Source organism: Artibeus jamaicensis, unplaced genomic scaffold, assembly GCF_021234435.1.
Source record: "Artibeus jamaicensis isolate MK-2021 breed Jamaican fruit bat unplaced genomic scaffold, CSHL_Jam_final contig_908, whole genome shotgun sequence".
NCBI lineage: Eukaryota > Metazoa > Chordata > Mammalia > Chiroptera > Phyllostomidae > Artibeus > Artibeus jamaicensis.
In genome coordinates, this window is record NW_026522009.1 from 5,638,168 (window position 1) to 5,653,465 (window position 15,298).

General features: G+C 32.9%; 1 protein-coding gene across 3 annotated transcripts in view; it reads right to left on the bottom strand.

Annotated features, from left to right (window-relative positions):
* Positions 1-15,298, bottom strand: part of EPHA5 (EPH receptor A5) — a 327,487-nt gene that overhangs the window by 65,941 nt on the left and 246,248 nt on the right. The gene's annotated exons all lie outside the window — the stretch shown is intronic.

Genomic DNA, 15,298 nt, shown 5'->3' on the forward strand with positions numbered 1-15,298 from the left:
GTGAGCAGCAGTAACTGCATCACACGTATAAGAAGCACGATTTCTTCTTCCAAATATTCCAGATCTATTTATTCCCACTTAGTCCCTTGGCCTCATCTCTCCCTTCCCCTGCTGAAAATTTAAGACATTTCCATGGAAAACTCTAGTATGGACATTTCTTTCATCCTTTGTTAACAGTGTATTACCAGGCTTAATACCAGACTTTGATAATTTAATTCACAATAAATTGCATACAAATTTAAAAATGCCTTTATCTAAGTCTAGCCCTTATGGTAACAAAACATACCAATTATTGTTTTCAAGTATTAAAGTATGAATGTCATCATAGTACTCAATGATCTAAACTTTTGCTGCTATTCTGAAGCATGTGTAAAATAGAGATCAAATGAGAGAAGAGGAGATCAATGGGAAGAGATCTCATTGACTGAGATAGACTGTAATTATACATATTTCAAGTTCTAAAATTTTTTAAAACTATGAATCTAAGTTATTCATATGCAAATATCCCTTTGCCTTAAGCACAGCATCACATAAACAAGCAAAAAACTAATTCACTTTAACTTTGAGATCAGGAACTGTCTTTCTCTGAAGACAACTATGAGGACTTAGGAATAGTCCACTGAATGGAAGCAGAAAGAGAACCTGAGGTGACTTGTCTTTAGACTATACTTCAACTGGTTTATATTCCAAGCTATATTTTAATGATGATTCATTACGCTTCTTTTAATCATTTTAACAGACCAAGGATCACTCTAAGGCAGGTCCTTCTTCCATGAATACCACAGATGAAAGCATTGATACAACTAGCAAATATTTCTGAACATGATTCAGTTTGTTTACTCTAGTATATTTTGGAAATCAAAATAAATTCTGCCAAAATACAAACTGCCTTTTGTAAACTTTGTGCTGCAGTTGAACACATACCCATTCTCATTATTAGCAAACATGTGCTGAGGTGCTACCTGCTATGCTTTAAGAATAAAGATTTATATTAAAACAGCTTTCTACTCACATTATGCAATGATTCTGGCCCCATATACAGATTACAGTCAACCAGAGAGATTAAAACAACAGATAACAATTAAACAAATAAACAAAACACACACAAAGAAAAACCAAGGCCCAGGTCTACCCTCAGAAGCCGAAAATCAGAACATTTTGACTGTGGGACCCAAGCATCATGATTTTATAATAGCTGTTAGTTGATTCTAAAATTCCACCAGGTTGAGAAACACTAATACAATAGGTACTCAGTAAATACCTACAGTTAATAATGATTTGTCTTACAATACTCTTAGGGGAATTTACTTAATGAATAAAAGGAAAAGATTTGTATTTAGCATTAATAGTGTGCATGCTAAAGCAACTTGTTCTCTGGTAAGTAGTTTGAATAATTCTCCTACAACTTGTTTATGATGTTAATTTATATTATCTACAAATGAAGACTGGTCTATTAATAATCCATAAATTGTAAATTTTATCCTAGCCTCTATATTTTTAAAGCACATGATTTTTTCCCTAAAATGTATCTCTCCCAGTTTCTTTTAATTGCAAGTTTAATCGGCAGAATTTTTGTTTTTCTATGCTTTAGTATTAGCTACTTGGATTATCTGGGAATCATAATATCTCCAATAAAATAACAACACTGTAAAATTATCTTTACTCTGTGTCACCACTCTGCCCCCCTTAGGCACTGAACCACGGACTTACTAGAGAAGGTTATATGAGTGCAAAGCTTAGTTTTGCTGCAAACATGTCAAGAGAATCTTCAAAAAGTCATGAATATTTTGACACACGAAACTTTTTTCTTTGAACTGCTAATGATTTAGAGTAAACCAGACCCATGTATATATTTAGTTATATACATAGGACAAAGCTCATGCTATTTATGAGGCAGGAAGGAATGAAGGTGCCTGGGAGGGTCACAGGCAGGGGCTGTGGAAGGGCTAGTGACAGGTCTGACTGAGTCACAGCACTTTGGACATGCATGAGGCCTCACGTCTATGTTCCCTCCTCATCACACACTGTCCACCAACTTATAAAATTAATTTTTACCCTCCAGGTCCAGCTTCAGTTTACCATTTCTGCCACAGTATTTCTGTATTGACTAAGGTGAAGATGATCATATCTTGTATTTTATTTTTGTACCAATTTGGTAAAAATACAACACTAATTGTATTATGTTAAAATTGTCTGATGGTGTAGACTGTCTCACTATCAGATTGTCCACAATAAACAATTAGGAAGCATATCAAAGAGTAAAATTTCATTATAAAAGTAAATTCTACAGGTCACCAAGGTCAGATAAACCTACATTAGTTAGCCCGTAATGAAAGAGTGGTTACATGGTTCACAGCTACTTTTGCAAATGGCAGCTCCAGTGTGATATTTTAAGCAGGAAAATTAGATAGTTTCACTTTATATACATTATTTAATTTTTATTATTAAAATTAAATAACTAAATGTCAATATTATATAACTCATAAGTGCTATATACTTATTTGTTACATACTTTTATGTGTGTGTGTATATATATATATATACCTATGTCTGTATGTATGTATATTATATATAACATATAAATAAAAGTATACCATAATTTAGGTATGATCGATAAAACTTTAAAAATATATTTGGTCCACCTTTTCTTATCAAGTACAGATGAATTTTTTAGGCCTTTAAAAATCAAACTTTTTTCAAGCAGCAAATAAGAAATAACACATGGAAGGTAATATATAGGTAGAGAAGGCTGCAAACTTTAATATCTGACCTCAAACAATGAAAAAAAACACTAAAACAGCAGAACAAATATTTTTTCACTTAAATCTAAATCTCACTTTCTCTTCTATTATTATTTTCTTATCTTCTCCTTTCCTCCTCTGGCATTGCAATGACATTACAGTTTGTTAAATTATTTGATAAATCGAAATCTATGTTAAATGACTTCTATCTTCTAATATCAAAATTACATAGCTTTATAAATCAAAAATATTCCAAGTGACCTTGATATGAAATGGTTATTCCCCTGAATACTTAGTAAAAAGAAGTCATTGTATATTTACAGCTGTACTCCTTAAAGTGTTTTTACCTGTTTTTAATTTAAAAAATATATATATATATTGAGCACTACATTTATAAAGACTTGTACTACTATTTAGTGAAATGTATAAAATGAGAGACTGATTATACAAATAGACAATGGTCAAGCCAAATTAAAAATAATGAACTTTGACTGAGAATCTGCAATAACCAGTCCAGGCAGCCAAAACACAACTTCCACACCAATCAAACTGAATGGTTAGGACTTTATAAATAAATGCAAGATTCCTGATTTTTGTCCCCACTTCCAACTTGGGACCAATTAGAGGATGCTAAATATGCCCCCTGAACCAATAGCATAGTATGTTCCACTCTACCTAGCCTTCCACCAATGCCAATAATCTCCCATCAGGGCATATCTGAAGCCTTCTCAATTTTTCCCCATTAAAGAGCTTTCACACTCCACTGCTTGTCTTTGATTCTCTGCCAAACACAACTTACAGAGGCCAACCCCTTGCTATAGCAATCTGTTAATAAGTAGCCTTTATTATTTCTCATTTGCATGCTTTTTACTTATTTCGAAGAAGAGATAACCTTTACTAGTTCAATAAAGAAAGACCACATATATTTTTTGCAATCAACCACCATTTTAGTTCTGTTCTGGCACAACAATGTTATTGTGTATAACATTAGTGGTAGTTAATTATGAGTACAATTGGTTTATAAAAAGCAGTGGTTATAACTGTACTTATAAGTACAAAAGTACTTATGTAAAATATTTGTAATTGTGACCATATGTGATTCCCTGGTAAGAATTCACCTGAGTTAACATTAAAATATTTTTAATTATAATATTTAAATGGGCATGATCTTGATACAAATTAGATTAGAATAATAAATTTGAGAGCCCATAGGCAGTAGAGATAAAAGAATGTCCATGTAAACACCATTTAGTGTGCCAAAGGCAGAGAGCTCCAATAATCACACAGAAGGACAATAAACAGTGCTGGCAATTATATCCAGGTCTGTACAAAAATATCAGTTTACAGACCCAACCACATGCAATCAACATTTTTCATGGCCCATGCAAAATAAATCTTATTAAAAAACAAATAAATATTGGCAATTTTCATGATACATCTTTCTACATGAAAAGTTAAGATCCCACTAACTTAAATGGGTAAAGAACATGCACATGTCATTGTTGAACCAGGAATAAAAATAGCCAATAACTCTACTTATTGCATACCTAGCAATGAAACTATTAAATTTCCAAAATAAAAAACTGCAATTTAATATGTTGAGCTATTTTCCCCTATTAAATTAACAGGAACTGACAAATTTTTGAACCACCAGTTAACTTCATGCACTATGTAGGGGATGGTAGTAGGTAAAATGTTTTAGAAGAGCCATTTGTCAATAGGTATCAATAGTCTCTAGAATACTGATATTCATTTATCCATACTTTGACTTATACAAATGTGTTCTAAACACATGGAAGATAGAAATACCTCCCCTCCAGAATAATAAAAATAAAAGAAACAAACAAAGAAAGGAAGGAAAGCATATAGGAAAGGTTAAACATTAGAATAATAAAGGGGTATTAAATGTTTGCTTTTAAAACAGTTCCAGTTACATAGGGGATGTTATATTATAGTGTTGTCAAAAAACAAAACAAAAATAATCTATAAAGTATGAACACAATTATGTATATAAAAATATCTTAAACATATGGTAAAGGAAAATAGTGATTGCTTCTGGATAATAAATATGACTGTTTTTTCTTTTTTACATTGTTTTATATGTCTTATATAATCTTAAATCAAAAATTAAGAAATGTGCCCTGGCTGGTGTGGCTCAGTGGATTGAAGTGCCAGCCTGTGAACCAAAGGGTCATCAGTTCAATTCCCAGTCAGGGCACCTGCCTGGGTTACAGGCCAAGTCCCAAGTGGAGGGTACATGAGAGGCCACCACACATTGATGTTTCACTCCCTCTCTTTCTCAGTCCCTTCCTCTCTTTCTAAAAATAAATAAATACAATTTTTTTTTAAAGTTTAAGAAATGTTGAACATGGGCCTGCAAAACAGAGGATCGCGGTTTGATTCCCAGTCAGGGCACATGCCTGGATTGCAGGCAAGTTCCCAGCAGGGGATACACAAGAGGCAACAATACACTGATATTTCTCTCCTTCTCTCCTTCCCTTCCCCTCTAAAGATAAATAAATAAAATCTAAAAAAAAGTTTAAGAAATGTACACATAAATAAGAGCAGCCAATCAGAAATGAGCACAATCACTGTAATCATGCCAATTATGCAACATGCAATGTAAAAAAATAGACTGAAATGTGTAGGAAAGGCAGTCAGTAAGATATCTTAGAAAAGTAAAATAACAAAAACTAGGAAGTACATCTAAGGAAATGGCCATTGATCTAACCTCCAAAGATATGATGGAACATAGCTGAAACAATCTAGCATTTTGCATGACTGAGGTCTAAGGAGACATAATGCAATGAGTGGGTTGAAAAGCAATGTTGATAGGAATTTTTCACTTCAGGACATATGATATACTGAGATGGATCTCCTGGTCAACTTCCAGGCTGGGTTCTTTAATGATATCCTTAGGGTAGTGGGATTTCAAAGGGTTGGGCATACAGAAAAAGCATTCAGTTGCACGGGCCCTGGGAACTGATTGGAATAAGGCAAAATGCACAGTCTGCAACCATATATTTGAGATATATAAAATAACTTTGCATTTCAATTTATTGGATGAAGATTTAGAAGCCTGGGAACTTGGGCAGAAAGATACTGGGTTGAAACTGAGTTTCTACTCCATTAAAAGCATTTATTTCTTTTCAGGTTCATGCAGGTTTTAAAACAGAGCCTGTCTTGAACAAATGTGGCTTTTAGCTGGTGTTTAAAATCATTTGGAATATTTTATTGTTCATTTGCTTCATTTCTCAGCAAATGAGTATACCCCTAGATATGGCTCAGGAAACTAGCCCATTTCTTGTTCAATAGAGTTTTACCTTTTGGCATAGGGCAGTGCTATTGATTTTCTCTGTAGAGCTGGGTATCAAGTTCCCATGAGAGCCTGTGCTATTGTGGTCTCTGAGACACGTGGTAAGATTCCCAGAAACCTAACAGAGTTTTCCATCAGAGCCCAGCATCTTTTGGCATGTTCAATGTGTCAGCCTTTCAGGTGGGGAATCACATTCTTAAAGAAATGGGGCTTCAGACAAAATGCGTATTTTGCTCTTGTGATTAGTCTTTTGACCTGTGTTGTGATTAACACTTGAAATCTGAGTCTCCAGATTCTTTGCTCAAATAATTTTTAGCTTTGCAAATCAATGACATTAACTTGTTTTCAGGACCATAGAGTTTTTTTTCTTCCAAATATTTGCCTCAGTATAACTTCCTGAGTGTTGCAGTGATGTTTACATGTTTGATCTGTGAGAAGTCACAGGTGGGATATTCAATAATGTTGAGCAATTGAGCCAGTAGCTCTCTTGGGTTCAGTTTCCTAGGAAGACTTGCTTCCCACAGTGGGCAATTAGTTGTTGCAATGCTCCTAGTCTTTCTGGCACTTCTCTGCCCTGATCCCCATTTGTCAGTTATTAATAAATTATGAACTGTTCACTAATTATCTTTGATTCAGAGCCTTTGAAGAAAAAAGCATGCAATCATGAGAAAATAGAAAGGATAACAACTCTCAGACAGTTAATCAATATACATGCCTAGATTTATTGCATTCTTATAAAGTCGCATCTATTGCTAATTCATAAACCACTGAGATTGACTTTTGATGAGCTCTTTTCTAAAATTCAGTGATTGCATGTGTGATTATAAATATTTGTCTATAATTACTTTTTAAATAAAACAGTATTAGATTAAAATATAATTATATAATACTTTTTTCTTATTAAAACTTATCAAGTTTTGAAACTGAAGAATCCTAATTATATTAGAGATGCCAAATATATAAACATATCCATGATGCATCTACCTTGAAAAGAATTAGGAGAGAAATACAAATATGTTGACATGCATTGTTGTTTATAGAAGCTAATGCTACTTGGGATCACCAGGTACATCATCATATGGCCTTAGCATATCTAGATGACAGATAAATAATATAAGGTGGTGCAGATTTCCTAACTCCTATGTAATATGTCATGGAAACCATTGCACTTATTTTGGGATGGTACCAAAATATTCATTTTTTCAGGAAGAAAAACATTTACAGGTTAAGTACTCTATTAGGCTTATATCAGAGTTTACTAACATTTTCCTTTTCCCAAAATATCAACATTAATAGAGAGAATGTAAGAAAACATGTGAAACAGAGACTGATAATTTATGAAATATTTATTCAATTAGGTTATTTGGTAGAACCACAGAAGTCTTTATCCTCTAGATAGTTACTGGTGGTAGAAATGAAAAGAGACTTACTCAATGTACTATTTAATTTTGTGGTTGAAAGTGTTAAATTCCATGAGGCATACTGATATATTGTTCTAAGACTTTGGTTGCAGGAGATCATGTTTTGGCAAAAGAAACTGAGGAGGATTTTATGGTAGAAAGAATAGTTGTTGTGGGTTTTGATATGTGGGTAATTTTTAATGTTGCAAATTGAAAGAAAAGGGCACAGAATGAAATCCTCTTTCTGTATTCTCAGTTCATATGCATCATATGGGATTTCCCCTATCTTCAGGGTCAAGTGTTAGCCCCTGCTGTGCTGGGCCACACAGTGTAATTTCTCCATCCTCTGCTTAGTGGAAGTCCCAGTGCTATATTGGTATACTCTGTGGAACCGTGTATCAGGTTTCTGTCACAGCCTGTGCCATGTGAGCTCTGAAAGTGATGGGCAGTAAAAGCTGGGTTCTGTACAGTGACCATTCCCCAATCAGTAGTCCAATGATTGTCTGCCCTACTCTGTCTCATAGGCTATTTCTTCTTAGCCTCTTTTGGCTGGATCTTTCTCTCCCTCACATCACATCTCAATATCAGTGTGCCCCAGGTTCCACTTGAATAACTTTATTTGATTAGTGGCTTCAAGTATCATTTGTAAGCCTGGCCATTCTTGAAATCATTTGTCTCCAATCTCATAGCAGACACTTTTTTAGCATTTGGATCTATAAGAGCCTGTCCTATGCCTATTTTATAAATCTCTGGAAGTTTTCATCTATATGATCTATAATTTTTTGGACTAAGCCACTTTAAATTTGGCATCTTTCATATGCAACCAAAGGAGTCCAGGTCAAAATACATATAGTGATAATGCTGGAAAAGTAGTTCGAAGCATATTTTCAAAAGTCTTACACTCCATCTTCACTGTCCCATTCATACATATGGTAATTGGATATTTATTGAGAACCTATTGTGTAATTTGTGTTCAAGATGAGCACATGCCTATCAGGGACACATGTATAAAATGATGACTTAAAACTAATTCAATTGGGAGACAACAGTTTTAAATGAAAGCAAATGTAAAATCAACTACCTTTCCACACAAAATCAATAATGGTCATGGAGTTTGTGATATTTGATGTATGTGATTCTTAGAATAAATCAAATTTAACAGGTGCAATTTTTATGTGAAGGATACTAAAATCCAATGTATTTCTTACTTTAGTGTCAATGATAATTGACATAACTTTCTGAGAGGCATTTTATTCATATTACTGATTAGTAGGGAAGTTTTAAAAATGTTAATACCATTATTTTTAGCTACAGAAAATCAGTGAATTTGCACACAAGAGTTCAGATTTTTATCCAAATCATGGGTATGAATAATTATAAGCCACTGATTGGGGAGTTCTTAATGAAGAGAAGGACCCTGAGGTCAGAGGTGGTTTCAAGCCTCTGGTCCTTATCTACTAACTGTACGTAACCATATATGTACTGAATATTTACTGAGAAGGGGGAAAACACAGATAAACATACCTGTCATCTTGGATCTTAGATTCTAGTAGGGTTGATAGGAAAAAAATCAACAGAAGAAAAATACAGGGTATATAATGGCAATTAGCATTATGAAGAGACAAATCCAAATGAGGGGGGTCTAATGTGCAGCAGTAGGACTGATGGATCGTCATTTTTCTAAGTTCAGTTAGAGATTGAGCAAAGACTTAAAAGAAAGAAGAAGGCATGTGTTTCTCTGTGACAAGGACATTTTAGGCAGCACATAAAGCCAGTGCAAAGCCTTAAGAATGGACTATTTTTATAGCACCCAGAGAGATAAAGAAGACAATTTTATAAAGTATAAATTGGAGATAGAACTAATGCTTAGACATGGTGTTGTAAGGTTACATGTAAAAATCCTGGAACAGTGCCTTGTGGTATGTAGTATGTAATTCGTGCTAGAGAATATTATTATTATAAATATTATCATTGTGTTACTTCCATTAGGCAAAGATTCTTCTCTGAGGGGTTTAGAATACTTCACACTCTTTAAAAAGTTTTCACTTAAGAAGCTATTATGCTTTGATGTCAGCTGTAGACAGAACTCTGGCACCTGTGTGAATTAAATAATTGCATTCAAAACACCTGCATAATTATTTTATGTGACTCCAAATGAGCCTAAAGAAAAGTTTCTTAGTCCAGTGGGTTTTTCATCAAGCCATTGTTTTTCCTAACCTAAGAACAATGGCAGGCATGTGATAAGGACTCATATATTTCTTGAATTAACTAATCAGACTATCATTTTAGTCAAGGAAAAAAGTTACAGTGAAGGAAGTGATTCTAATTCAAACTCTTTCTTTCATCTGTAGCCACAGTATTTGTTTACAAAATTCTGTCCATTTGTCAGACTACAAAATTAAAGTACAGACAGTTTGAGAAAAAGTCACTGCCTTCTTATTTAACAGGACTAGAACCTACTCAATGTTTCATGAGCAGCAAGTAGATGCTTAAGGTTTATAATGGCTGATTAAGAATATAATTTACGATTCTCATATTTATATGTAAAGATATGTAAAAATACAAAAAGGCTAAATTTAAATATTATTTTCCAGTAATAAAAACTTAAAGCAGCATTTTATATGCATCTACTTTATTCTCACAATTCTCATGTACCCTCAGTATCTTCAGTCCGACAGGTCAACCTCCAATTACAGTATCCACTGACCTGTGAACAATGCTTGCCTCAGAACACTCTGAGACATTTCAAAGAGAAATAGAATTTGGTAGTTTTATGTCAAGCTACAGGATTTTAACATGACCAGGATAAACAAGGGATAATCTTTTGCCCAGAAAAATGGTTAATCTGTTTTCAGAGGCATTAACCCATTGTTAAGACCAAGTGTATTATTTCAGGAACCTCACGGTATTAAAGTGGTATGTGCATAGCCTTAAATTCATGTCCAATTGCAGTTTCCAGAGATCCTTCCACCTCTTTGGAAGCTATGTAATTTTGTTGCATTTTACAATTTTTAGATTGATGAACATCTTTACCTTTCTTGTGTTTAGAAACAAAAACTTGTATGAATATGTGTGGCATGCATGTGTATGAAGTGCATGTGTCTTTAGCAACTAAGTATACATGTGGAATTAATTGAAATAGAAAAGCCAAGATCTATTTCCTCAATGTTTAATTAAATTCGTGAACATGTAGTAAATGAGGGATCAGAAACAAGGTATTAAAAATGTATTTTTTTAATCCCAGGATCTCTATGATGAGCCAAGTTCAAAGCATAAAGTTTCTGTCCACAGAAAAAAATTTTCTCTGTATTTTTTATATCACTAAATCTTGTTAATTTAAGCTTTATATTTATAAGAAGTGTCCAGTAATCAATTTCCAGAATGAAGCCTCGTGTGCAAAATGGAGACACAGAGGAAAAAAATGTCAACTAAATAATATCATGATCATCTTCAAAGAAAAAAAACAGTGGGGAAGAACACAGTAATAGACTTTTTCAAATATAAACTGGAAGACTGTGAAAATGTCAATCTCTCTCGGGTGAAAGATGATTGATTAAACAATTTGTGTCTATAAAGTAATATAAAAGAGAAAACCACAAAATTAGGATATCATAAGAAAGTTATCAATGTTCAATGCCATTGCTATTAAGAGAGAAAGATTAAGAAAGAATTACAACATGCTATGCATACAGGAAGTTTCATTTCTGTCCCTCCCAGAGCAATTAGCTGGCAGCTTGCTGAGGACATGTCAATTGTCCTCTCATTCCAGGAAAACACTATTTAAATTAATGAGAAAGAAAGGAAAAAGGACCATCTGAAACTGGAGGAAAATGCTCTATGCAATGATTTTCAATTTTTTCACTTTATTATGCATATTATTAATTACTAAAATTCTGTGGCGCACACACACACACATATATATATATATATATATATCTGATTTGACCAAAAATAGAAATAATTTTAATTCATTCACACCAGATGGCTATTTGCTAGGTGTTTTCACTGTTTTATTTGACCATCTAAGGGGGGAAAAGATAGTTTCCCTGACTAAATAATTAGGTATTGCATGGTTTTAACATTTTTGTTGAACACTAGTTGAAAATTGCTGCTGTATGGAATGTTTAACATCTTTTTTAACATGTCTTTTATTTTTTAATTTATTTTTAAAGATTTTATTTATTTATATTTAGAGGGGAAAGGAAGGAGAGAGGAAGATAAATACCAATGTATGGTTGCCTCTCCTGCGTCCCCTGCTGGGAACTGGCCTGCAACCCAGGCATGTGCCCTGACTGGGAAAGAATCACCATTGTTTGGTTCACAGGCCTGCCCTCATTTCACTGAGCTACACCAGCCAGGGCTGTTTAACACCTTTAAAGAGGAAGATCACACAAATTCTAAAATTGAGAGAATCCTAAGATATTAAAAGTATTTTTCATTATTTTAATTTTATTTTTTATTGTTTATATAGTCTTCATCATGTTTTTTCCATTACCATTTAGTCCCCTTATACCCTTCTCCCTTAAGCAATCACCTCACTGTTGTCCATGTCTATGAGCCTTTTTCCTCTTGCTCAGTCCCCCCACCCTCCCCTTCCCCATGACTGCCATGTGCTCTCCATCTACCAGTCTGTCTCTGTTTTGCTTGTCAGGTCAGTTTGTTTGTTAGAGTTCAAGTAAGACCTTTTCCCTTCCAAGAAGGACACTTGCCTATATTACTTAAAATCATATTTAAGTAGGGAGACTCCAAAATGTTTCTGCACAATAATTTTAGCCTGAAAAAGATTAGAAAGTGTTTTATGTTACTTATTTTTATTTTTCAATGTATTTTAGAACAAAGAGTTTATTTTTTCTTTTGAAATTGATCAGTCCCATAGTATCCAATGTGCTATAATTCTCGCTTGTTTTTTTTTTTTGGTCTGAATAAAAATACAAATTATCAATGAATATGGATCTTCAAGATACATTTTCTTCTGGGTCCAAATGAGGATATAAATTGCTAATGAATATTATGTGAAAGTGCCATATAAATATTTATGCAACATATCAAAATCAGTTTATCTAGATCACCATTGAAGAATCAAATTACTCGTAATTAAAAGACTTTTTACTTAGGATAAGAGATCTAATTTATAAAATATTCAAGTGATTAAAAGTAATAAAAGAAAGTAAATTCCAAGTGAGAGGAATTCCAAATGTGGTTATATTTTTGTACGTGCTTATGAATCCTATTTTGGAACAGAGAAGAGGGAGAAACATAAAATTTGTTGTTCTTAGACCATTCCTAGAACAGGTTTTTTCCAGCAAACAGGTTATTTGCTAGTACTTAAAGATAATTTCCCAAATTTGTGTTAGCTTTTAAAAATGTTTCCTCATCTAGTTTTCATTGCATTTGACAAATGTTTACTGAGTTAACTCAGGATATTACAAATTAGGTAAGATTTTCTTTGTTCAGGAAACAATTGCAAAGTCTACTGCCTTGAATAAAAAGGGGAGAGTCCTGCAAGAATCATATTATTTAGCTTTTGAAAAAGTAGACTTATTTAATACAAACAAAATAACTTGTCTATAAAAAGTAAAATACAATGGTCAAAGATGCTTCTATCATAAACAAATGCAACTTGAAATTTAGGAATGCACATGAAACAAAATGAAAAAACCTCTTATTCAAAAATTTTTCTGGTAAAAAATAGGCATCTCAGATTGTTTCCTTTAAACTGAAAATTCTTAGTTTCAACATTATAGGCTAAATTTAAGAAAAAGTTTAATATGAATCAACAATACATAAAATAATAAGTTGTAATTTTTAAAAAGTAATGTACTTCTGAAAGACAATGCATCTCAAAATTTATCTTACCACATCGCAAATTTAGTTATGCTGAAAATTTAAATTTGCATTTTGCACATAGATGTGATTCTAGCATATCTCAGTAATTACACTAAATTCTAGTAATTCTTTACAGGAAATTTGGGCACATATAGAATTTTGGTGTATGATTGTGTGCTAAGCTATATTATCCTTTGATTACCAAATAACAGATAGATTGAAGCTTCCCTCAAAAACTTTGCCTCATGCTACAGATGTAACAAAATTGTTTTTATGTCAATTTTATGCAGATGTTCAGAAAGAACATGTTCTGAGAACAAGGGCTTATTCACATACAGATAAGAATTCATACCTATATGCCATCAATAAATTTACATTAACAATGTCTAGGTTAAGTAAAAATAGTGCACTATATCTACAATAAAATACTTCATGTACCAATTTGTCTTTTAATAAACCTACAAACACAAAAATATATTAGTTTCAAAACCTTGGTTTATTCCTCCATGGTTATTTGTTTTTCTGAACTGTGGGCCTATGAAATGAAATATCTTTCTTATGAACCCAATTCCCTAAAAATAAGTCATGTTTCTGGATTTATTGGATAGGAAGAAATAACTCATATCTTAGAGTAAAAAGATTGTATTACAAACTAGCTCTGCAAATGTGTCATAGTTATCTACCCTTTGGGGTTGAAAAGATGTATTATGACATCATAGCTTTCTTAGTAGTTACAAGTCACTCAACCTAATTATTTTATTTGATCAAAATCTGAGCAAAGTTTCTATTGCAAGATTAGTAGAATTAGCTTGTCTTACAGAAAGCTTGGACAAAGGTAGAGAATTCTCTCCAGATGACTTTAGAGAGATCAGTTGGTCATTAGGTACCCAGCTTTCTGGCTGGAAGAACCTAATTGTCCTCAATAGAACACAGCTTCCCAGGAAATTTCTAAAAATGAATCACTGCTATTTTAACATAAAAGTAAGCAATGGATTTCTACATATATTCTTAAGAAAACCCTGAATGCTCTTAAATGATACAAACTAGGAGGGAATTTTCAAATCCGAAGAGAAAGAATGTTCAAAGAAGTAATAATGTTTTATGAAAGTGAGTTGTTACTACTGTAATTTATGGATATAGTCATAAATATTTTCAGAATATAATATGTGGTATATTGAAAAGCACTAAATGTTGTATATTTATAACTTAATAGGTGCTAAAGAGTCAAAAGTAAATGAGTAGAAGAGTTACACAATCAATGTGAGTATGATTTCCTCACTTTTTTCGGAGATGTTACAGTACATTTCACATACTTCTGCAGGTTTAAATATTTCCATGAAGACTTTCATCAAGTTTTCCATAATAGTCTAACATGGAAACATTTTTAAATGGACAGCTGTCATTATTGAATAGTCCTTCTAAGGGTGGCCTAGATTGATGTGAATATTTTTTGCCATAGGAATAGAGTACAATGATATTCATGTTTGTCTGTTTGTTTACTTATTTTAGGAAAGTTGATTATGCTCAACTCTATGTCAGAAAATACCTTCTACAAAAAAGTTCTTATTGGAACTCTACCTATTTTATTTTTCTTCAAAATGAAAAATGTAGAGATATTGTATACATGTTAATTATGTATTAAAACATTCAATAAAATTTACTTTAAGCCTGCCTATAATTCTATGATTAATGTATTGAGGTTCACAGCATCCAGAAGCTGAAAATAATCATAGTCACTAAAAAGGGCCGAGTATGTCTCAAACCACTTGTTTACAAAAGTGCCTGCTTTGTATCCATCACAGTGTTAGAATAAAATGCTGGCTAAGTGATCAGCCCCATTTCTCTGAATCTACCACACACAAGCACAGTCTTTCCCAAATGCTGAAACTGAGGCAGGTAACCATTAATACTTCTGAGAGGAAATAAATGTCAAGGAAAAAAACTGTATAAGAAAAAGTTATGATTACATTAAAGACAGAATAAGTAGCAACAAGTTAGTACCATTCTTGTGAAGA